The sequence below is a fragment of the Buteo buteo genome, chromosome 3, assembly GCF_964188355.1.
Source record: "Buteo buteo chromosome 3, bButBut1.hap1.1, whole genome shotgun sequence".
NCBI classification, from domain to species: Eukaryota; Metazoa; Chordata; class Aves; order Accipitriformes; family Accipitridae; genus Buteo; species Buteo buteo.
In genome coordinates this window covers 1161330-1183271 of record NC_134173.1, presented here as the reverse complement: position 1 = coordinate 1183271, position 21942 = coordinate 1161330, and the positions used below count along the sequence as shown (strand labels likewise).

Genomic DNA, 21942 nt, shown 5'->3' with positions numbered 1-21942 from the left:
TTAAAACAGTACATGACAGTTAAAACAGTACGTTGGAAACCTTTCTTACATTGGAGAGTGAAAGTCAGGTCTGTCCTGTCCTAGAAGGGTGTGCTAACTGCCACGCCTCAGGGTCATTCTAACGCTCTCTCCTCCTTGGCCGATTAAATATTTTTCCAAACAAAAGGAAATCATTTAGACAGGAGAAGGACTTCTTACTCCTCTTGTATAGCTGAATAAATAGACAAGGCTTGTAGAAAATGTAATTTTGAATCACTGCAGACACAACTTGTATTTTAACGCAAGTTCTCAATACCCTGCATAAGCAGCCTACCCGCTGTTTGCTACGGATGGAGCGGGGGTATCTCCTCCTGCCAGCTGATTTCCGAGAAAGGTTTGGCTTAATTGGCTAAGGAGAGTTTGTAAGAGATTACAACTTTATGACAAGGGATTAATTTAGATGATAACGCAGTGTACATTTGGTTTGGTTTGCTGATTTTTCGGTAATTCCTGCACCAGCAAAGCAAAATACGACCTCCTTTGGAAACAGCAGTCTAAATACAAGAAGTCCAGTCCAGACCTGAATTGACTATTAGACATCTGCATTCTGCTCATTTAAAGCCACGTGATGGGAACGCCCTCAAAACTCCACATCGGCCTGCCCTGGAGAGCGGCGCGAGACGTGAAGTGGCTGCCGTAGAGGCTGGTGGTGCCTACGGGACAGAGGCAGAACCTGCCCCGCACACGCCCCGGCTCTGCATCCCTTCCCGACGAAAGGCACGCCGACACCTTCCGAGGCTGCGCTGCACCGAGGGGCACTTCACGTCGGAGGACGCTGGGATCTGCACGCAGCCCGGCGCACAAACCGAGGGGAGATCTGGTTTGGGTCCAGTACAGCTAGATAGCTGTGTCTCTTCTCTCAGCTTGGTAAAATCTGCTTCTGTGTAATCCCTTCTTGTTTACATCGCTGAAAGGTTTCTGTTTTTCGGATGGCACTGGCTTGATGGTCCTGCTACCGCAGCGGTGAAACTAGGCGCCTAAAAGCGTCAGCATGCAGGGCAAGTTATGGCATTGAAGATTTTCTTGTTGTCTTTATCCTTATTTTATTCCCACCCTGCCCCCCCCCCCCCCCCCCCCAGGAACCAGGAAAAGACTCAAGATGAAATCACGGTCGCGCTAAGCTCCCTAAGAGTTTTGCCACTGACTGTAGTGTGGCTGGATTTCATTCTGAGTCACAGCTCTCATTGCGTTCTCTCCTCCTCTGTGGCAAACCTGTGAATGAGCACTACATGTTTTGAATAAATCCTGATTTCTCATGTCAAAAATGAGAATATATAGTATAGCTTGAACTGACTCTCCTCCTATTGCAGTATAATTTTGAATTTTTCTTCCCATCTAGTGTTATCTGGCATCCTAGCTGAAAACTTATTATGCATCTGGAAAGCAGCTGACTTTGATTTGGAAAAAGCGGAACACTTTCAACATGTCATTTCGCTTAACATCTTCGATGTCCCTTAAAAGTACCCATTTTCTTTATCATTTTATCGGAACAGAGAGAATACAGCAATTTATAGTTATTAATGTTGAATCAGTCAATGTGTTAATTGTGGGGCTAGCACTGGGAACAGATGTGTTTTTGTAGAAGGGTGGGCTGAATGTATTCATCTTTTTAATGCTGTTTCTGTTTGGATGATCAGTATCTCTTAAAATTCCCTTCTCTCTACCACCTTGTGTAACTGCTCTATTTTGTACAGCCCAGAAAGAGCACATCTCTCTCACTGGAGCTTACGACTCCATCTCAAATTACAAAATGTCCCTGACTATTCAGCCTTTTCAAAAAGCTGTAAATAGAGATATAACTTACCTAGCAACAAAAAGTAGATCTCCACAATGTAGTCTATGAACACATTGAGTTTATTCAGTTATGGTCATGCCATAGCTCTTCTTTTTCTGTCGCTAGTGTTTTAGAGACCGACTATAGAAAAAGTCTTTTCTATACGCAGCTAAGGTTAGGAGATCCTCTCGATAACAACTGGGCAGAAGATGAACTATCTAAACTTCTAATATTAATGTACTTGATGCAGTTTCTGCTGGGTCAGGTAAAAACCAGAATTGAGTGAATACTGGGGGAAAACACATAAAGTTTTGAAAATGTCAGTCTTTTGGTGAATATTGAAATACAATCTGTAACCTTTAGCTCATATGGCTGTATTTAGTGAACGTTTTTACAAACATGTTTAGTTTCTTTCTTGGCGCTTTCCTTTCCCCTTTCAGCTTTCAACCTCCACCATACAGTGATATAAAAAGTATAATGGAAAAGAAGGATGTAGATGGAAAGGAAGGAGAATGTTTCCCCACCTCTATCTTAACATTAAAAAGACATGTTTTTTTCTGGATAGCTTTTAAAAATATTTGAAGCGTTTGCTTCAGCTCTAGTACAAGCAAAGAAATATTAATTTCCAGTTGGTTTTGTTCCGGATTAAGCCTTATTAAAATTCTAGTGTGTTAGAAGACTTCCTGTCTATTTAAGGTGAAAAGCCTTGTCCATGACAAAAGAAACTTATTACCATTTCAAAGGTTGGTCAGCATTTTTGCCTATATACCTACTAGGTAATAATGACCATGTTGACCCTTTTTTGATCACTGAAGTCTTTTATCAGTGTATTCTACTAGTTAAAGATGATGCTCAATGCCGACTTTCATATAATGCTTTCATGAAAGTGCCTTTGAGAATGAAAGCAGTGGCCAGATTCTGATCTCTCCTCTTCAGATCTTCTGCTATTGGATTTTCATTTCCTAAATCAATGTAATAGAAAAGAAAATTATGCCCGTTCTCAGAATATATATGAAATCTAAGAATGTTTCTAAAGAAAACGTATCTACTAGACAGTTTTCATTAGTCAATTTAATAAAACTTTAAAATGACCTTTTTCGCTCTTGGAGCTAACTGAATTGTGAGCTCAGTGTCCTTTGGATAAGTTCCAAAAAGGAAAGTCACCCTGCAGAGTTCAAGTCTCTGCGGAAAGCAAACCAAGTCCGCTGTACTTGAACTCCAACAGCCATTTATTATTAGGTCTTGAGTCTTAAGCGTAGCACTAGACAGACAGAGAATGCCTATGTTCTGCTTATATTTCAGAGCTGTTTCTGAAGCCTTAAGACATGAAAAACTTACGTTAATGTAAGTTTTCTGAGGAGTAAAAAACAGCAAAGAGGGCATCTTCCGGGCTTTCCTGATATTTTGAGAGTAGTAAATTGGAGACTAAATTGATGCCCCAAGCCCAGTTGTACCACAGGCTCCGAGCTCGGCAGTTGCAGGGTAGCAAGACCCTGTCCAGCGAGGAGGGCACTGCACGCCCTGTCCTCTTCTCCCCCGGTGCTCCGATCCTCCTGAGCACGGCCGGGGAGTCCCATTAGTTCTTCCATCAGAGGTCAGTGGGCTCGATCTTCTCTAACCTGAACCTTAACCACTGCAGAGAAGGAGAAAACGGGCTGCTGGGACAAACTTCTCCTGGGCACGATTCCTTGGCACCGATGTCCCGAAGGCACCGAGGCTTCTGCGCTGGTGTTGGCCTTTACTTTTTGGACTATCCTCGAGCAGGAATAATGTTTACGCAGTCGCAGAATGTTATTGCCGTCTTTATTTCTTGTGTGCTTTTTCTTGCAGAAAATGACAAATTTTTTCCTCTTAGAGAAAATATTGGCATTTTAGGCTGTTATTTTCATGATATGGCATACTGTAGGGTTTTTTCAGAGATCTGTTAGTTAAGGGAAAAGAAGATGACTATCATAAGTATGTCCTTCACTGCCATTGAAAGGATTAATCGCTGCTTCTACATTTAACAGTTTTAATGGTGCTATTTTGGATAAACAATTTTATGACAGTACAGTTTTGTCTTGAACGACACAGCTGTAGTCTAGGAAACTAAACATATCTTTCCTAGTGTTTTTCTTTGTCAGAGGAGTATTTTCAATACTCATGTGTATCTATTTTTTTTAACCCACCACAAAATGAAAAATATTATACTGTTAAGAGATGGGCAGTCTCTTATTTTTGTATGTATTAGAAAGAAATTTAAGTACAGACACATGCTTAATAATAATCCAATTGAACTTTTTATCATTGTCAAAGGCATTTGTAGAGGAATCCATCTACTCTTCTGATTTCCATACAAGTCAATTTAATGTCTTCAAAATGTAACGTTAATGGCACTCAGCGTACACACCGTAATCCTTTAAAATAATGTACATGGCAAACGGATATGTTCTCATGCATTAATAATTTAAAAGTTAATTTTAGGTACTTACTCAATATGATTAACTGATGGATCAGCAGTCTTGTATAGAGAAACAGTGAGCACACTTAAAGAGCATGCTGGAAGCCAGCCAGGTAGAGCCGCCGGTGCGACGGCTCAAAAATACCTGGGCTTTATCCCTCCAGCCTCCCCTTCAGCGGATGCAGCGCACCGCAGCTGTAAGGGTGGTCTCTGCTTTTGAGATTAAAGGCGCGGGCCGCCTTTGAGGGTGAGGCAGGAGGACTTTTGGGGAAGAAGGGGGATGTTTTGGGAGGCGGGAACCCCTTCGACGCAATCCTGGCGGTGGCTGGCGGGCTCTGCAGCGCCGGCCCAGTTATATAACTTCTCTCCTTTCACTTCTCGCTTTTTGAGGACACCCTGTAATGCCGGGCTGTAAATCGATATTCCAGGGTGGAAATACTACGGATGACAAAGTATAACCGTTTCATTGTGCAGCTAAAGAATGTGCCGGGGCAAATAGCATTAAACAGTACGTAGGAGAGGCGCGCGTTGAAGCCCTCGGCCGTGCCGGCGGCAGCGGGCTCTGCGAAAGCAGCAAGAACCGGGCTTCTATCGCACAAACCCCGGTCAAACCGTACGGGTACATGTATGGCCACAAAGAGGAGGGGGGCTCTCTCTTCACAGGGAGCCACAGGGAGCGGACGAGGGGCGATAGGTACAAGTTGCACAAGGAGAGGTTTCATCTTGATACAAGGAAGAAGTTTTTTACAGCGAGGACAATCATCCACTGGGGCAATGTCCCCAGTGATGTGGTGGAGTCCCCATCACTGGAGGTTTTCAAGATGCGGTTGGACAGGGTGCCAGATAACCTCACCGAGGCTCCCCTTCCCACAGAAGGCTGGACCAAACGATCTTTGGAGGTCCTGCCCAACCTGGGCCGCCCCATCGTTCCACAATCCGTACGTGCAGAAAGTTTTCCGTGATGCCAGCCGCGCTGGGCCTGGGAGCCGGCAGGCGGCAGGTGCCTCCTTACCTCCGGAGTAATCTGGGGCAGGAACCTGACGTACCACCCGCCGTGACCCTTTCACTGGACGGCAGCCTTCTGCTAGCGCCGCAGAGGAGGCAGCTTCTCCTCCGGGGAGGTACCAGCACTCCGGGGCCGGACCCCCAAAACGCACGGCCAGGGTGAGCGGCGGCTCGCGAAAAGCCAGGGCGGACCAGCTCGGCGATGGGAAAAGAGGGGTGAACTGGGGGGGGGGGCGAGAAGCGACGGCACAGGGAGCGAGCTCCCAAAGGGCCGGGCTGGAGCGGTGCCGGCAAGGCCGACGGGCAACGCTCAGCACCGCACCGAGCGGCGAGGGCTGAGGGGAGCGCGATCCCGGGGAAGAGGCCGGGGGTCCGGCGGCATGAGGAGGGCGAGCGTCGAGCGGGCACGTGCGTCCGAGAGGGTGAGGCGACACGCGCGAGGAAACCGGAGAGACGGTCTGAGGAGTCCAACAGGGAGAGGCGAGGCCCGAGCGAGATCAGAGCAGGGCCGGGAACGCGGGGCCGGAGAAGGCGGGCCGGTAACAAAAACATTCCTTTAAATACAGTAAAGAAGAGCCACGGAGGGAGAAAGAGCAAGAGTGAGAAAGGTGTCGTGTTACATTTCAAAATACATTCAGCTCGGGCGCTCGGCCGCAGCGCTCCCGTGAGCGTACACCCGTCCGTCTGTCCTCGGAGGAAAAGCCCAGAGATTTCTCCCGCTTCTGCTTGGGCTCGATTTCCTTTTATAGTGCGGACAACTTTCTTACGAGAGGTGTTTTCGCGCCTGGCGGACCCAATATCCCTCTCCCCCCCCAGGAGCCTATACGCTTCCGAACAGTGTCTCTTAGGGAAGCCCACAGTTTCACTCCTTATTATTTATTATTTTATTTTGGCAGTCCCAAGCTATTTGCAAACAGGAATGCTTGGAGCTGCGGCGGAGCTCTGGTGATCGGCGGAGGGAAATGCCCGCGGTCCCACCGCACAGAAGTTAGGAGCAGCGGTCCGTGGGAGCGCTGGTGGCAGCCTGCGGGTCCCGGGACACACACACACACACACACACAAGGGTCCCCGAATAGTGGGTGTCCCCCCCCCCCACCGGGGCTGCAGCCCGCCGGGCGCTGCCTGGGCGCAGGCAGGAGAGCAGGGGCACCTTCCCGGGCGGTTTTGTGTGGAAAAGAGCGGGAACAGGGTGGGCCGACGGCGTGACAGAAGTCCACGCACGAATGCCTGGCGCTCGTGGGTGCCCCCGGGTGCTGTGTTGGCTTGATTTTGAAGAAAAAGCAGCCTGCCTGCGTCGCCCCCCCCTCCCCAAAAGTAGCGCCGGTGCTACCTGTGGGTCAGCTTTTGTTACCGGGTAGGAAGCCCCCTCCCCCCAACAGCCTCCCCGCTGCCGCCCCCAGCGCCCCTCGCCCCGTGAGGGGAGCGGAGAGGAGAGGAGGGGAGCGGAGGGGGCCCCGCCGTCCGCCCCCCGCTCTCGGCGGGCCGGGCCCGGGGCCGGGGCTGCGGCTGCGTGCGGCGGGGGGGGCGGGAGCGGGGCGGGGCGGCGCCGGGAGTCAGCTGGGCGCGAGGCGAGAGCGCGGCGCCGTTAGCACCGGGAGCCGGCGGCGGCAGCAGCGGCGGCGCGGGCGGGCAGAAGTTTTTCCTCCGCAGATCCCCTCCCGCAGCCCGGGGTCGCCTTGCGGAGGCGCGAACGTTTCCGTCCGCGTTGGGTGCGTTTTGCCTTTTCTTTTTTTTTTGTTCCTCCTCCTTAACTGCATTTATTTCTTTTTTAATTTTTTTAAATTTTTTTTCCCCCTTTTTTTTTTTTTTTTTTTTTTTTGAGGCGCGTGGCTCCCGCAGCTTGCCCTCCCCCGCCCGCGCCCCTTCCACCCCGCCGCCCGGAGGGACACCCCCCCTCCCCTCCTCTCCCCCCGCCCGCCCTCCCGTCCCCTCCGCCGCGCACGACCCCTTCCCCGACCCCCCCCACTCCCTCCCCGTGCCCGCCCGAAACTTGGCGGGTCCGCGGCGCCCGGCGGGGAGGGTGCCGGCCGGCCGGCCGCCCAGCAGGTAAGGAGCCGGGGACCGGCGGCGGCGGCTGCCTGAGGGGAGTCGCAGCGGGGTGTGTGTGTGTGTGTGCGGTGGGGGGGGAAGGCCGGGCCGGGGGAGGGCGAGGGCTCGCCGGCTCCTCGGTGGCGGAGGCCGGCGGGAGGAGGAGGAGGAGGAGGAGGAGAGCAAACTTCCTTTTCCTGGGGCCGCCGGCGAGCCCCCCGCGCCCCCTCCTGCCGCCCGGCTGTGGGGAGCCCCCGGGGCCGGACCGGGGGAGGCGGGAGGGGGGGGGGGCGGCCCTTTCGCCGGGCTCGGGGCTTGGTCGCCGCGTTCGGTCGGCTCGCCCGCTTCGTGCCCCGTCTCCTCAGCGGTGCCGGGCGCCGGGCTCCCCCCTCGCCCCGCGCTGGAAGCGGGTGAAGACCTGGCGGTGCTGCCCAAACTCCCCCGCGGTTCCCCCCCGTGTGTGTGTCGTGTGTCCCCCCCCGCCATCGCCGGTGAGCGTTTGCGGGAGGGCAGTTGGCAGAATTGCCCCCCCCGGGGTGCTGCCGCCGTCCTGCTCGTCTGGGGATCTGCGGGAGGGCAGACCCGCCGCCTTCCCCCCCCCCACCACCACCCCCGGCCGTGCCGGAGAGCCCCTGGCTAGCCCAGGGCACCCGAAATTGGGGGTGGGGGGTGGGAGGGGGGGGGTGCTGGGTTTCTGGTGCCCCCCCCGCCGGGGAGAGCCGCGCACGCCTGGGTGTCTCATTGTGTAACTGCGGTGCCGCACGCTGGGGCCGAAACTGTGGCATCTCCCTAGAAGAGCAGTTTGCAGTTAATTGGTTTGGCAGATGAACTCCTGCAAAATCCTCTTGCCCGCTTCTGTTGCTTAAGTGCCAGCGGCCCCCCCCCCCCCGCCTTCCCCCTTTCCCCCCGCTTTCCTTTGAAGCGTCGCATAACTCTCTATTGCCAGCAGGATGGAAAGTGCTGATTCAGCAGCCTGGAGCCCCGCTCCATCTGAAGTGGTGGTCTGCCTGAAATGTTCCCATTTGTTGAAATGGGAACATGTGTTGCTGGTATGTCAAAGCAGCATTGATCAGGTTTTCTAAAACAGCCCCGAAGAATGCGGTTTGCTTTTCCCTTCGCTAAAGAAGAATGAATTCGGTGTTGGGCGGGGAAGCGAGAGGGGGGTCGGAGGGACCTGGGTAGCTACCACCTGAAGTCACGCTTCCGAGGGACAGCTGGAGCTGTGTTGCCTCCTAAAGGTGCCGAGCAATTACTCATTTTAACAGAGGTTTTGTAGGACGTGTGGCAGCGATGCGCTGACGCTCCAGCTCGATCAGCTCCTGCGTCTAGAGACTAGTTGTACTTAAAGCTCTAGAAAAGGTACGGAGAAGGGCAGCAAGGCTAATCCTAGGATTAAAAGGAGTGAGTTACGAGGACAGGTTAAAAAAACCCACCACGAATGCGTGGAGATTAGAAAACCTGCATGGAAAAAGGAAGTACTCTCGAAACTTTAAATGGCAGCTCTCTGGCTGTGCTTCATGATCGTTTTGGGGCTGGGGAAGGGTGCAGGGGGTCAGCAGGATGCTCTTCCCGTGCGGCATTAGTCTTCCCGGGGGGCTTGCCTGACCGTGCAGCAGAAGAGGGAGAGCGTTCCAGAGCCGCGTTCCTCTGGCTGTCTTTGTACAGTTATATGCTAACGTCAAGGCTGTTCAGGTTTTCTTTCCCCAAAGCCGAACTCTTTAAAATTCAGCACAATGTAGAGCAAACAACAAAGCCTGAAGAGCAATGTTTGGTAGCCTTGTTGCAAACGGTAAACTGACGGAGCAGCAGACCCTGACGCTTGCCTCCGGTGATCATTTTGCCATGTTATACTCTGATTTATTTTCTTCACTTGGACTTTATTTGTTCTTAAAGTAGGTCTTGTTTGCCCTGGCTACGTATTAAAGATCTTGTGGTACTTCCATCGTTTTCCTTGGTTTTGTTAATCAAAATATCCCCTCCCTTACCGCTGTGTGAGTTGGCTTTCATCCTCCGATGCAGCCACACCTGGATTTCAGTAGTGTATTCCTGTGTTTTTTACTAGGTAGTCCAAAAGCGCTGCCTGAATGCAAAATGCATCTCTGCGTTTCCGTTCCGCTTAAGCGTGGACCATGCGCTCTGCGAATAAAACAAATATTTGCGGCCCTCTATCTTGCGAGCGCTTAAACGACTCCAGCAAGAATTGTCACAAAGGTTTTTTAGAAATCTTTGGTCGCGTTCTCAGCTGCGCTCAGGGTGTAAATGGGCAAAAAGTATCTGGATCTCTCTGGCGAAGGGATCCTTCCAAGGCGGGGAGTTCCCAGCTGGCAGAGGAAAGGCATAGCTGGGTCATGCGCCACTTCTGCCAGCAGCGCGAGAGTGTTGCGCCGGGAGTTTGTTTTCCGACAGCACCGAACTAGCAGATGTCCCTCTAGACTGCGAGGCACCGGCAGCTTCCCTGGGCGCGCGCCGCGGTGGCAGCGGGCGAGCCGGGGGGCTCGCGGGTGGTGTCGCAGCAGGTGGGACCCTGCTGTCGCTCCTCTCCTCCCTTCTGCCGTGCCCCCGCGCGCGGAGGTTTGCGGCGACGGTGCCGAACGAGGCCGGGTTTCCAGGCAAGGCTCTCGCTTAGGCCGGCTGAGCGCTGTCTTGGGAACCGCCCGGGTGGGAAATGCGCCCGGGGGCTTCCGCGGACACCTGGAAGCCGGAGGTGGGGAGGGAGAGGCGAAGGGGGATGCCTTGCCGTGACCAGCGGGACGTGGTTTTTAGGATGCGCTGAAGTATTTGCGCAGGTAAAAATTTCACAGGTTACGGTGAACGCTGTGGTGCAAAAACCTTACTGGTTTCTGCTGGCCTTTTTACTCTGAACCTCCGGGTGGACTTTATTAGTGGCATCAAGGCGAAAGCTTTTCTTCCTTTTAAGCCAGCGTTTCTGTCCAAACTAAGACTAAGAAAGCCTGCTTTTCTTTGGATTTGTCTCAGCTGTGAGGGTATTGATGCCGGTTCAAAGTGCAGCATTTCTTACGTGTGCCCACCTGGCCCAGTGTTTTCACAAACAAGGAAGATAACTCTTGAGACCTCTGCCTCTGTCAGGCTGGCATGAAACTTGCCAACTGGCTTGGCTAGTGTGATTGCATAAAATTCCTTCTGTAGGAAAGCAGGCGAAGAAGTTAGGATTGTTTTTCTTGGAAACTGGGCCTGCTCCTGGGCATGTCCAAAATATACCCGTCGCAGCTCTCCACCTGGGGAGATCTAGGAACGGAGATCCTTTTCTGAAAAGGTGAAACTCCACAATCTGTTTAGGAATTATGAGGAACAAGGTTGCCAAGGAATCCTTTTATAAGCATTGAACTTTATTTACAGGTTTGTTATCCTTGCACTGCCTGCTGGTCAGGAGAGTGCTTTGCGACCTAAATGTGGATGTGGCGAAGTAGTCTTGTTTCCCATTGCTTTTTCTCCCAAACCGGTGGTTGTTATGAAACATAATATTATCAAGTAAACAGATGTTACCTTGTTGTCTTTTCTTTCTTTATACTTGTTGAGCTGTGTGCCTCTGAACTAGTCCTGTGCCAGGTCTTTCCTATTCTCGTGCCATCTGTTGAATTGGATGATCTTTTTGCGCGGCAGTTCTCCCATTAGCTCAGTGTGGCTCCTCTGTTGCGTTGTGGATGTGCAGGGGACTATCCAAGGAAGCCAGATTCCACTAGGAGTGCAGCATAAAAGAGAATTGTTGATCAGTATGAGGCATCCTGTCTACAAACAGACTGTTAATCTCTTCACTGATGGAACAGTCAGAATAGCCCGACTTCGAGATCTGGTTGGATATGCTCTACAATCCCTTTCCTGGCATGCTTTATTCCCCTGGGTACTGTCTCTTCAGCAGATACCTGATGCGAGAGACAAACAGGCACTACATTTTTCATACAGGTACACTCATCTGAAAGTGGTGGTGTTTGTGGTTTCTAGCAGCTTTTGGACTTAGGATGTGCAAAGGAGTGCCGAAGATGGAAGGATTCATGAAGTGTTGCCACTGGTGCCAAGTTATCCTGAAACTCTTAAGAGATCTTCGCATTCTCACTGATGTGCATGCATTGCCTGAAAACTCATCTCCCCCTTTGCTTTCCTAGGGTCTTTCATCAGTCGCAGATGGATCAGTTCATGCAGAGCAAGCAAATGGACCCGGCTAACAGGACCAAAGGCATTTCAGGCTCAAGCCCTGCTTTAGAGTAGCACCCTTGTGGACAGTTCTGTCTTTCCTGGTCTCTGTGACAGAAAAGACCAGCGATTTCTGTTTAATGGTGAGGAGCCAGTGCTGCCAATGAACTTGAAAACTTGTTGGAAGACACTCATGAAAGCATGAGGTCTTGAGCACTGGGTGAGCCATTTTCTGCTAGGAGAAGGCAGCAGCTACGTGGGTGCTTGGGTTTTTACAGGGAAACAGCCCATAGTGGGAAGGTCCAGAGACTCGGGTGTGGATTGAATGAAAGTATAGTTGGGGTGAATCACATGGGTTCTTCAAAACCCAACATTAATGCTCATTTACAAGCCAAGAGAGCTTTTAATGAAACCTGCTAATTGTATCCCAGTTAGTTAACCCATGGGGAGGTGCAGATTACCACTCCTGAATGGCTACAGCACAAGCTGGCCATCATGAAGATTGGTTGTTCTAAGTGGGTGATCTTTTTAGCAGAGTAGGAGACCTTCTCCAGCAGCATGGATAATACAGGATGTGACTAATACTGTAAGTTAGTGTGAGGGACCTTCTGCTTCCTGAAGCCTTTCAGAAACCTTTGATAAGTCATTTTTGGTAAGCCATTATATCTTTGAGTATCAAATGATAACTTTGGAGAGCAGAAAATGGGGGAGGAAAATGTGTGTAGTTCTCTGATGTATGGTATGAAGTAAAATTACAGGCTGTAGATTGCTAGACTAGAGCTGGCATAATCTAGGCACGTAGCATGAAAGTCTACCTCGTTGATACTGAGAGAGGTGAGGCGTGTCTCTCTCGGAGCTCTTTGCAGCTTTCAGCACTGCTGGCTTTGAGATAATGCTGGTTCAGGTATGGTGGGATAAGGCTTGTTTGCTAGAATAGTTTGACCTCTTTGTGGAGAAAGGATCGGCAGTGAGAAATTTCCCCTTTACCACATGAAGGTAGGACAGATTCTGCTTATTCTTTCCTGAAGTGAGAACTGGGGAGAGAGTGAGGGGAGTTGCAAGTCTCAATTATACTGCACAGTGTATTTCTGAAAAGAGCTTTGGGGCTGTGGTGATAGTCGTGGTCCTTGGGTGCAGCGGTGATGAGTGCCCTGGACGTGCTTGCTGGGAACACCACGACCGCCTCTGCGTTCTCTTCTTGCGGGCAGATACTGTAGAGCATCTGAGAAAGAAACACGGTGTCCTATTTCTGTTCTATTCTTTTGTTGGACACCAGGGGAAGGCTGCAAGAGGTTTTCCCATTATCTTACCCTCCTGCTGCTAAGCTGTCATCCTCAGGCCAACAGCAACAAGTTGAGCAGCGATGTTGATCTTAATGTCCAACAGTTGCATTAATGATTACAATATTAACTATTGGACAGTTCTGTGGCTCCAGCAGTACTATTCAAACAATGTATTTCTTAGCGAGTCTGTTTCAGCCTTTTTGGAGGCCAAACCCAAGGAACATGGGCAAATTCCAAAAAGGCAGTTTTACGCAGGCAGGTCATGATGAATGGGGTAATTGTAAACACATGTTTGGTTAAACCACTAGCAAACCAGCCTCTGATTCTTCCCAGCCTCCATCAATGCCAGCTTCTACTAGTTCTCAACAGGACAAAAATAGGAAATGACTTTCCTGGCAGGCAAACTGTGGAGGAAATGCCATGCCATCCTGTTGGAATAAACCTATAGCCCAGTGGGAAGGAACTCTCCTGCTGAGCAGCGGTGGGGTTTTCTACATTTGTTCACAAAGTAAACTTCAGAGCGCAGTCTTTGCACTCCCTTCACGCTTAGTGCTGCAGAATTTGTGTCAGCAGAGAAATCGGAGAAACCAAGCGGCTGCTGTGAGGCCGAGCCTGTGGTTGCTGAAGGCTGCAGATAAGTAAGGGTGGATAATACTCTATGACACCAGTATCATTCTTCCATTATGCATCCCTGGTGAGAAAATCAATAAGCAGGGAGAATCTCTAAGTCCATAGACTCTTTTCATGGTGGAGATTAGCACTTGATGAACACTTGAAAACTTCTTTCAATGCCTGGGATCTAAATTCTGCCTTTCTGATGACTTGATCAAGTGGCTGCAGCTCTGTCCTGACTCATGTTGTTGGTTTGTAGCACAGACGTAAGTTTTCAGAACCTCTTTTTTCCTTTGATCAGCTTTATTTCTAGGTCATCTTCAGGTGCTAATTTTGGTTTTGAAACCATGGGGAAGGGAACCCTTGAAATGTCACGCAAGTCTCTTTCACTGCACATGCTCCCGTTACAGAACAGTTTGACGCTTAAACGTATTCTTGGTCAGGGAGTTGCAACTGGACTCTGTCATATGTTTGGAGAGTGCTTCAGATTTCAAAACTAACTGGCAGCAAGGATTTGGATCCTTTTCTAGAGGAGAAACTGCTAGAAAATTTTCTCAGATCTTGATTTTAATGGAGGACATGGAGGACGGTAGGACAAGGTAGTTATATATTAAAAAGGGTTAGAGCAGAAGCTTTAAAGAGCTGAAATAATAATGGGGAAGTAGGTTGTTTTTTTTTTTCTTGGCCCCTGCTCCCCCCCCCCCCTCCCCCCAGCTTTCTTCTTTCCATCTTTTCCATGATGTTCATCTCTGCCAAACTACTAGGTACAGATTCAGATAGGAGAATGTTCTCTCTGCTTAAATGGGAATTGGGAGAGGGGGTGAGAAGGACTGGGGGAAGGTAAAATCTGTAGGTTGGTCTTGCTTAGTGTACTGTTAACGCTCTGAACATCCTTGGAAAGGAACGAGGAGCTTTTATTATATCAAAGCACAAGTGTGGAATTGAACTTCAAGGAGCTGGAAAAGCTAAAATTTCAGAAGCTTGTGATATTTTTGTCTTGTGCCAAAGCCTTTCTTAAAAGGCCTGCTTTTCCGTCTGGCTCAAATGTATTAAAGTCCATTTAGGAGAATGTTAAGGGAGAAATATGTATTGCAAGGCCATTGATTCTTCTTGAATTAATGTCTTGTGGGTGATCATTCTTCATTCTAATGGCTGCTCGTGCTGACATCACCCGAGATGTCAGGGGATTATGTCAGAATTCAAGCCTTGATATTTTGCAGAACAATGGCTCAAGTGCTGGCAGATGCTTTCTCGGTGGGTCAGGTTGCTTTTGCTTTTCCTATCCAGTTCTGTGATGTTCCAGTTACTGTACATAGTCACAGCAAGGAATGTAGTAAACAATTTCCAAGAGAAGGATATCCGTGCAGCAATTGTGAGGACAAAGTACTACTTGCCGCTAAATCTTATGCTAGAGGCAGATTTGCCATCAGCATCTATACTCTACACACAGAATGCATGCATTTTTAACACTTAACGAAAAAGCTCACCAGCTTTAACATTGTCTTCTTCTGTTTTGTTTTGTGATGAAATATTTCTTTCCAGGAATCCTGAAGTCCAAAAAGTTGAGGCCAAAAGTGTGTGTGTGTGGGGGGTTTATTTGGTTTTTCTTGTTTTTCTTCCCTGGCTGCTGGGCACCTAACCTAGTTTTAGTTTTTATTTTTAAATGATGGTTCTTAATGAAGGCCCTGTAAGGGGAAAGCAATCAAAATATCCCATTATTGTGCTTCTAGAAATGATAAAAATAGAGTGTCACAGATTATACATGATTTTCATGAACTGATAGCTTTTGATATTATTTACTGCTAGGCTATTATACCATTACCTATAGTCATGACGCTTAACATTTGAGAGGTTTCAGAAGAGGCTTTGGGGTTTGTTTGGGGTTTTTTGGGTTGTTTTTTTTTTTTTTAATAAAAGGCTTCAGGAGAATTGAGCAAGAAGGCTATGAGATGAGCCGTAGGAGTGCAGAGCAATTGCTATTTGGGTTGCTGGCATCTCTTGTTTTGCATTTGGCATACGTTTTTTGTTCTAGAGCTGATGCTGAAAAGGTCAGGAAAAATCTCTGTGGAGTTCCTTGCTAGCAAAGGTGGATTGCATTGCTAACACATAGAAAGTCAGAGGAGCATGCAAAGACTGTTGCAGCTGATGCAGTGCATGACAGGGTGAGTTTAGGTGTGTGATGACACTTCCAACACCTGCTTGAGTTCTTGTTGGGTACCCTACCTCCCCGAGTGTCCTTTGGAAAACAGTACTGCTGATACAGCCTTCAGTAGGAGAATGGCATTGCAAGATGTCTTGCTAGTCTTAGCCTTAGCTAATTTTGGCAAATGTATAATTTGTCCTGGTTTACTTGCAAACAGTTCAACTCTTTTTCCCAGGATCAGGAGAAGTTCTCACGGGTGTTTGGAAAACGGGTGATTTTGAAAAGCAAAGTGAATGGAGTCCAGTGCTTAACAGCCTGACTTTTAGTTTTGCTTGTGTTTGTCTCTGAGACCTTCTTGGGCCCTTCACGTCCACCAGTCCAACTCTTCCTTACGAGGGCTGTTCCCCAGGTGTCTCATTTAAAATTCAGATGAGCTAAGGTGACATTTCTTTAGGTGATGTGAAGCATCCTATCAGGTCAATTTGGCAGCGCTCAGTGGATTTTCTGGGAGACAGCTAGTGTGCAGCCATCAGTCATGATACAAGTCACTTTTTCCTTTTTTAGAGTGCTAAAATACAAATTTCTGTTGTGAAAAATCTGCAATGCGAAGAGGCTTTTCCCCTGGAAGAGAGGCAGGTCTTCATTTCTCAAAAATGTGGGCCATGCTAAGAGCTCACTGCTACTGAAAGGTGTCATTTTTGTCAGAGCATTTGAATCTCTTACCTCGGGCCAACTTGGTTGTTCGCTACCCATGTTTGTGGCTGACTCTAACCGGGTAGAAAGCTGTCCTGCATACTTGTTTTTCTGGGATTGGTTTTCTTCTGGGTTAGAGGATGGGATCAGCTCTCGGAAGCATGTGGTGGGGCACCTGAGGTCAGGTGCCCTTCCAGGGGAAGGAAGAGAAAGAAATGGGAAAGAAAAGAACGGATCCCCTCTCCTTTCGGTGGTAGCAGACTGCTGGGCCAGCTTGGCTGGGGAAGCCTACTGATTTTTCTGAAGACCCAGCATGGGTTTTTTTTCCTCTGTGAATTCCAACAAGTATTACGGAGCTACACAAGCAAACAAGCTAAAGACTAGACCTGGCTTTGCAGAGCATCTCCAGAGCCTGCCTGTGTTTGCAAGGTTTACCTGTTGAAGGGAGTTTTCCACAGCGGGTGGGGGGATTGGGGAAGAGAACTTGTGTTAACCTTGTGTCTGATCCATATGCTGCCCTGAAGTGTGCATCTCAGCAATGGTGTCCTTATTAATGGCTTTTTTCGATTTTTATTTTTTTTTTAAGAAAATGGACATGTGTTGTTGGGTTGTTTTCTTAAAATGAATATGAAACGTGTCGGTGGTGGGTGGGGTTTTTTATTGAGCAACTCAGCCGTAACAAAAATGTTACTATTGCAATTGTACATTTAAAGATAAAAATAGCACCTTGACAGTTTCAGAAGATTATGTAAGGTATGTGTAGCTGTATCTTATTATACGGTCATCATAAATCAGAGCAACTGAGGAAGTAACTGGTAATAAATCCATCATTATTCATGTTATGAGAAATTTCGAGCATAATAGCTGTTCAAAGTTATGACAGTGCTATGAGGAACACTGGAGATTTGGTTGACTTGCCCTGAAACGTTGTAAAACATACTTGTTTCAGGCCAGTTACCCGCTGAAATGTTTTTTTCCGGGAACGTCTCAGCTGTTCCCAGTCTCACGGTCCCAGAGCTGCCTGCGAGCTGGTTCAGCCACACCGCTCTGACGAAGAGGGGGTTCTATAGCCAAAGTCAAATAAAGGCGTTGGAGGTGACTGCTCTTGCGTCTACTAGGAAATGGTCTTGGTGGCTGTTGGGCAGAAGTCGCCCATAAACTCCTGTGACTCTTGAGGAGCTGCCTCGGATAGAGCTGCAAATTTCTCAGCCTTGCTAAAGCTAGTATGCTTTAGTCGGGGGGGGGGGGGGGGGGGGGGAGCAAACAAACAAACAAATGACCCTGCAAACTGGAAACCAAAATAAGTTCTTTAGTAATTTCAGTTATTATTCTTGCCTGTGGTAAATGTGGAATCATTTTGGGGGCAAAGTGACATGTCATGGCTTTCCTTTGTTTTACCAAGCAGAGCTTGGGAAGACCTGGAGTTTGAGTTCTTGGGTTCTGGATTGCATAGCAATGACTGGCATTTCTCTTCAGAAACAATTCTGGTTGTTTTTTTCCATAATTCTAACACAAAAAAGGTTGAGCTAATTGACTAGCTCAGTCTTTCTGGCTGGGTACCAGGTCCCTTATATGTGAACTCTTGGATGGACTGAGGAAAAGACCTTTTCTGAGCCTTCATTACAGGGGTCTGCCTCTGTCTAAAACCAGTTTCTGTCTTTTGCAAAGTCATTTGGAGAGTGACAAAATGCGTATTAAAAGTTCTCCCCATACCCTGTGTTTTACTTCAAGCACTCTATACCAGCTGCTGAATGAAGTTCAGGTTTTATAACAAACAGTACTCATAATGCTTCAGTTGCTTTGCATACCTGTATCAGGTTTTTGGGCTGTTGAGATCAAGGAAGTGATAAGTGAGAAAGAAGTAATTTTATGGGCATGCTAACATGGTTGCATACAAATACCAAATTTCTTCCTCTTCTCAGGGTATCTGGCCAACTGTATGCTTGACTTCAGCCATGTCGTATCTGTACTAATTTTGGCAGTAATTCAGAGAGGATTCATCCAGCCAGAGAAGCATCCATGGGACTACTTATTTTTTTATTTTAAATTTTTTATTTATTTTTTTAAAGTGTGTGGGGACTGAAGCTTTCTTCCTGTGCGCAACTGCGGCTGTTCTAAAGTCAATGTTTGAGTACGGATCTACGTTCAAGCTGTGTGGTCAGAGTGAATTTTTGCCTAAACCTATGGTTGAGCCATAAATCATCACACTGTGTGGGCAATGATGCTTTCATCCATCCAGAGCTGGTCTTAGTTCACCTCTTCCTGCCAGTATCCTCTAATTCTGCAATTATAACTCTGTGAAGCCAAGCAAAGAAGCGTGTGCTTTGTGTGAGGAGCTTGCAAACTCTCCTAAATCCTGGCTTGCTGTGCAAAAAGGCTGGAGGTTCCCAAAGTGGCTTTCTCTGTTCCCCCTCCTGTCCGGTGGCCAGGGCTGCCTCCCTGCAGCTCGCTCATCAGCAACATCATCTCCTGCTTCCACCAGCCCTGTGGCCACGCTGCCTCCTCTCCCAGCTTCCCAAATACCCCATTTCTCTCTCGGGGTGAGTGGGGTGTATGCATCTCACGGTTGCGACAACTGCCAGAAGTCCCCAGTGGTGACTTGAGTACAGGGAGCTGGAGCTGGTGGTGAGCACCAGTATTGTAAAGTAGAAACAGCAGCGTCTTGAAAAGGTCTGCCAAGAGGGAGACAACGTGGCAGTAGGACCAGTTTGCCGCTTGTGCTTTGCGCTGCCTTAATGTGCTGTACTGACACGGTGAGTTAAAGTAGGTTTTCATGGTAGAGACCGTGTCTGTGGTACAGAGTTTCTGGAATATCTTGTGGATATTAAAGACTTGCTCGTGAAGGGTCTTTGATGAGCATTGACATTGTTCAGTGGTATGCTATAGTTTGGATCACCTATATGGCCTATACCATAGATAAAGCCGACTATTTACGTGGCGTGGGACGATGAGGGAAAAGGTGAAAGGAAGAATGTATTGCTTCTCAAGGTCAGGGTGACAACCGTCCTTCTGTAGGTCAGGGTAGGGCATCGTCAGCATGGTTTCGATTGAAATTTATTGGTTTGGTGTACTCTGACTATATTTACTATATTATACAGCCCCTTTGTGGTGTCTGGGAAGGGTGTATCTCCTCTGTAGTTCAATGCGTGCCACATCCTACGCGAATTCAACGCTTCGCTGGTACCCCCGGGACCTTCCGACGAAGCCTTTCAGCGGCGTGATGCGTGCGGGGCTGGCGTGCGTCAGCGTGTGCGATGGAGCTGTAGGTCCACGCGGGGCCGTGGGGCTCAGCGCTAGCGTGGGAGCTTTGCAGAGCCGTGGCTGTGTGCAGAGCTGAGGGGCTGGGAGGAGAGAGCTCCAGGTTGTGTCTTCCTCCGGTCTTTTGGGATCCTTTTAGAAGTACTGCTGTTACGGGGTAACTGGTGCTACCTGCCACCCTAGACGTGTCGAATGAGGTCCCTAGAAAACCAGTGGACTGAAAGGACTGCATTAAAAGTGGCTTTTCACCCAAGATGCTGCCTCTGAAATCCATTAGCAGTTTAAAATTAACCAAATACTTTAGGTAGCTTAAATGAATCTTAATGACTTTCTGCCACTTTTGTTAGAAGAGTCTGTTTACAACCTTGTTGCCTTAGTGCAGCCTGGATTGCAAATGTTTTGGGGTTGTTTTTTTATCAATGAAGATGATTTTGCAGCACAGCTGTAATCTCGCTAAAGATTTGTCTGGTCAATTAAGAAATAACAGGATTTGTATAAACCAAAGCAGAGCAGCCCAAAGTAGCTATTATCTTAAAACTGACCTAACCTATAAAGCTTTGAATTATGATGTCATCTTCCACCAGGGAGCAAGTCTCCCTGCCCTTTCGCATCCTGTAAGAAAGGACTGAGCCATCCCATTCTTAGGGAGCAAAAACTGAATGCAGACTAAAGACCTAAGATTTAACTAAGAATGTCAGTTTTCCCTGGATTTTGGATGTAAATAAACACCAACTAAAAATGGCTTTTGTTTTGTTTTGTGGTTTTTTTTTATTATTATTGTGATACCTACTGTAAAAGAAAGATGAGAAAACACTCCAGTCTATTTTTAAGGATTTGATTGACATTGCCTAAGTGACTGATCTGCTCATATGTGTGTTTTCCAGCAGTGGAATGGAAGGGGAGAGGGAAAGCTACTTTAAAGGAGAGAGTTTGGGAGATGTAGTGAGAGCCTAGAAGAAAAGGCACAAACAAGGGCAATATTGACACAACTCTCAACTTTTTAATTGACTTGATTTACTCCCCCCCCCCCCCCCCCCCCCGCCATGCACCCACTTCTCAGCAATGTGAGGGGAGAAGGAATCAAACTGATTTCCATATCCATGTAGGTATTTCTAGTGTGATGGAGGGAAAAGGCAAAGCAGGCTGCTCCCTCACTCCTCAGGTGAAGAAGGTGTGGTGGGTGGGGGAGTGTCTTGGCTCACGGCATGGCTAGATCACGGCTCTGAAAATGATTGCCGATATGATTATCTGTTCGGAGTAATGCTAACACGTTCTGGGACCTGCTGTCTGTATGGGAAAAGCCTGCTGTTTCTGGGGCCCGTGTTTTGCCCATGTGATGGCTGTATTGCTCTGTGTTTGCTTCCACGTCACAGCTTGTGGAAATTAAATTCTCAGAGATGATGATTGCCTCTTCAAAGGTGGAGGAAGTGTTAGGAAGAAAAAAATCGTGAGAGGACAAGTATTTATACCACAATGCATAGTAAACATCCCACTTGTGATACAGGTAGCTAATTCACGTCTAAAACTTGGCCTGACTTCAGTCCTGGTCTAAACCACAAGTGTTACTTTTGAGTAGATGTTTATTTGCTGTGTCCTGTGGTCTGGTGGCCATTTGGACAGCCGGGGATTCCAGGGTTTACCGCGTGGTGAGGCGCCTGAGCAAAAATGCCTCTGCTCTGAATGCAAGCAGTGTCACGTCTGAACTCCATGAAATGGCAATGCCTGCTCAACTATCTTGACTTAAAATGTCTACGCCTATTGATTTCATTTATTTTCCCTTCTTTTTCGTTTCCCAGCCCTCTCATTCCTTAGGAGTGACTAGTGCTTTGCCTTCGTGGACTGTCAGCCTCATATTCCCAAGATCCCAGTATCTGCAGTTGTAAAGATGCAAAGTGGGGAGCGGACAGGGAGGGAAGGGCACTGGTGCTAATCCTGTAAATCCACAGCGGGCCCCTCCTGTGCATGGAAACCTGATCTTAACTCTTAGATCCTCCTTGCTGTGATATTCACATATAATTCCTGCTTCTTAAAACAAGAGGGGGTTAGATCTAGTCAGATTTAAGGAAAACTGCATGAACTAGCCTTATAAATATTTATCCCTGCATCAGCATCTTACTCTGGGATACTCAAGAAAAGATGGCAAATGACTGTCCTTTTGATACTGTACGATATAAAGCAAATGCAATTCTAGAGCCTCCTTTAAGCCTCTGTGGCATGCTTAAATATCTTTCAGTTGCACAGTTAAAGGCTAAAATAAATCTTGTACCCAGGAGTAGTGTATTTGGGAGACTTGTGAAATGCCTGTCCCCAGCTACTTCCATTGATGCAAATGGTGGAGACTAAACTGTAGCGTGTGGGGAGGTGAACTGGAAAGAGAAAATTGGCTGAATAAAATGATAGTGCTTGCAGTTATGTCTAATCGGAGTTCGTTTCCTGTAAATACTCCCAGAGGTTTTACATAGTGACAACAAATCCAGTTTGGAATATGCTGGTGGGTACAGCTCAATGCTCACAATCC

At 48.1% G+C, this 21942-nt stretch overlaps 1 protein-coding gene across 2 annotated transcripts in view; it reads left to right on the top strand.

The window, feature by feature from the left end:
- The first annotated feature begins 6708 nt into the window (after positions 1-6708).
- The window catches only part of GRB10 (growth factor receptor bound protein 10), a 148500-nt gene continuing 133266 nt past the window's right edge, over positions 6709-21942 (top strand). Inside the window, exon 1 of one of the 2 annotated variants that reach the window (XM_075022693.1) lies at positions 6709-6967. The gene's annotated coding sequence lies outside the window, so the exon portion shown is untranslated. Of the gene's footprint in view, positions 7305-21942 lie in introns of both variants that reach the window. The other variant, XM_075022692.1, reaches the window with a different exon arrangement.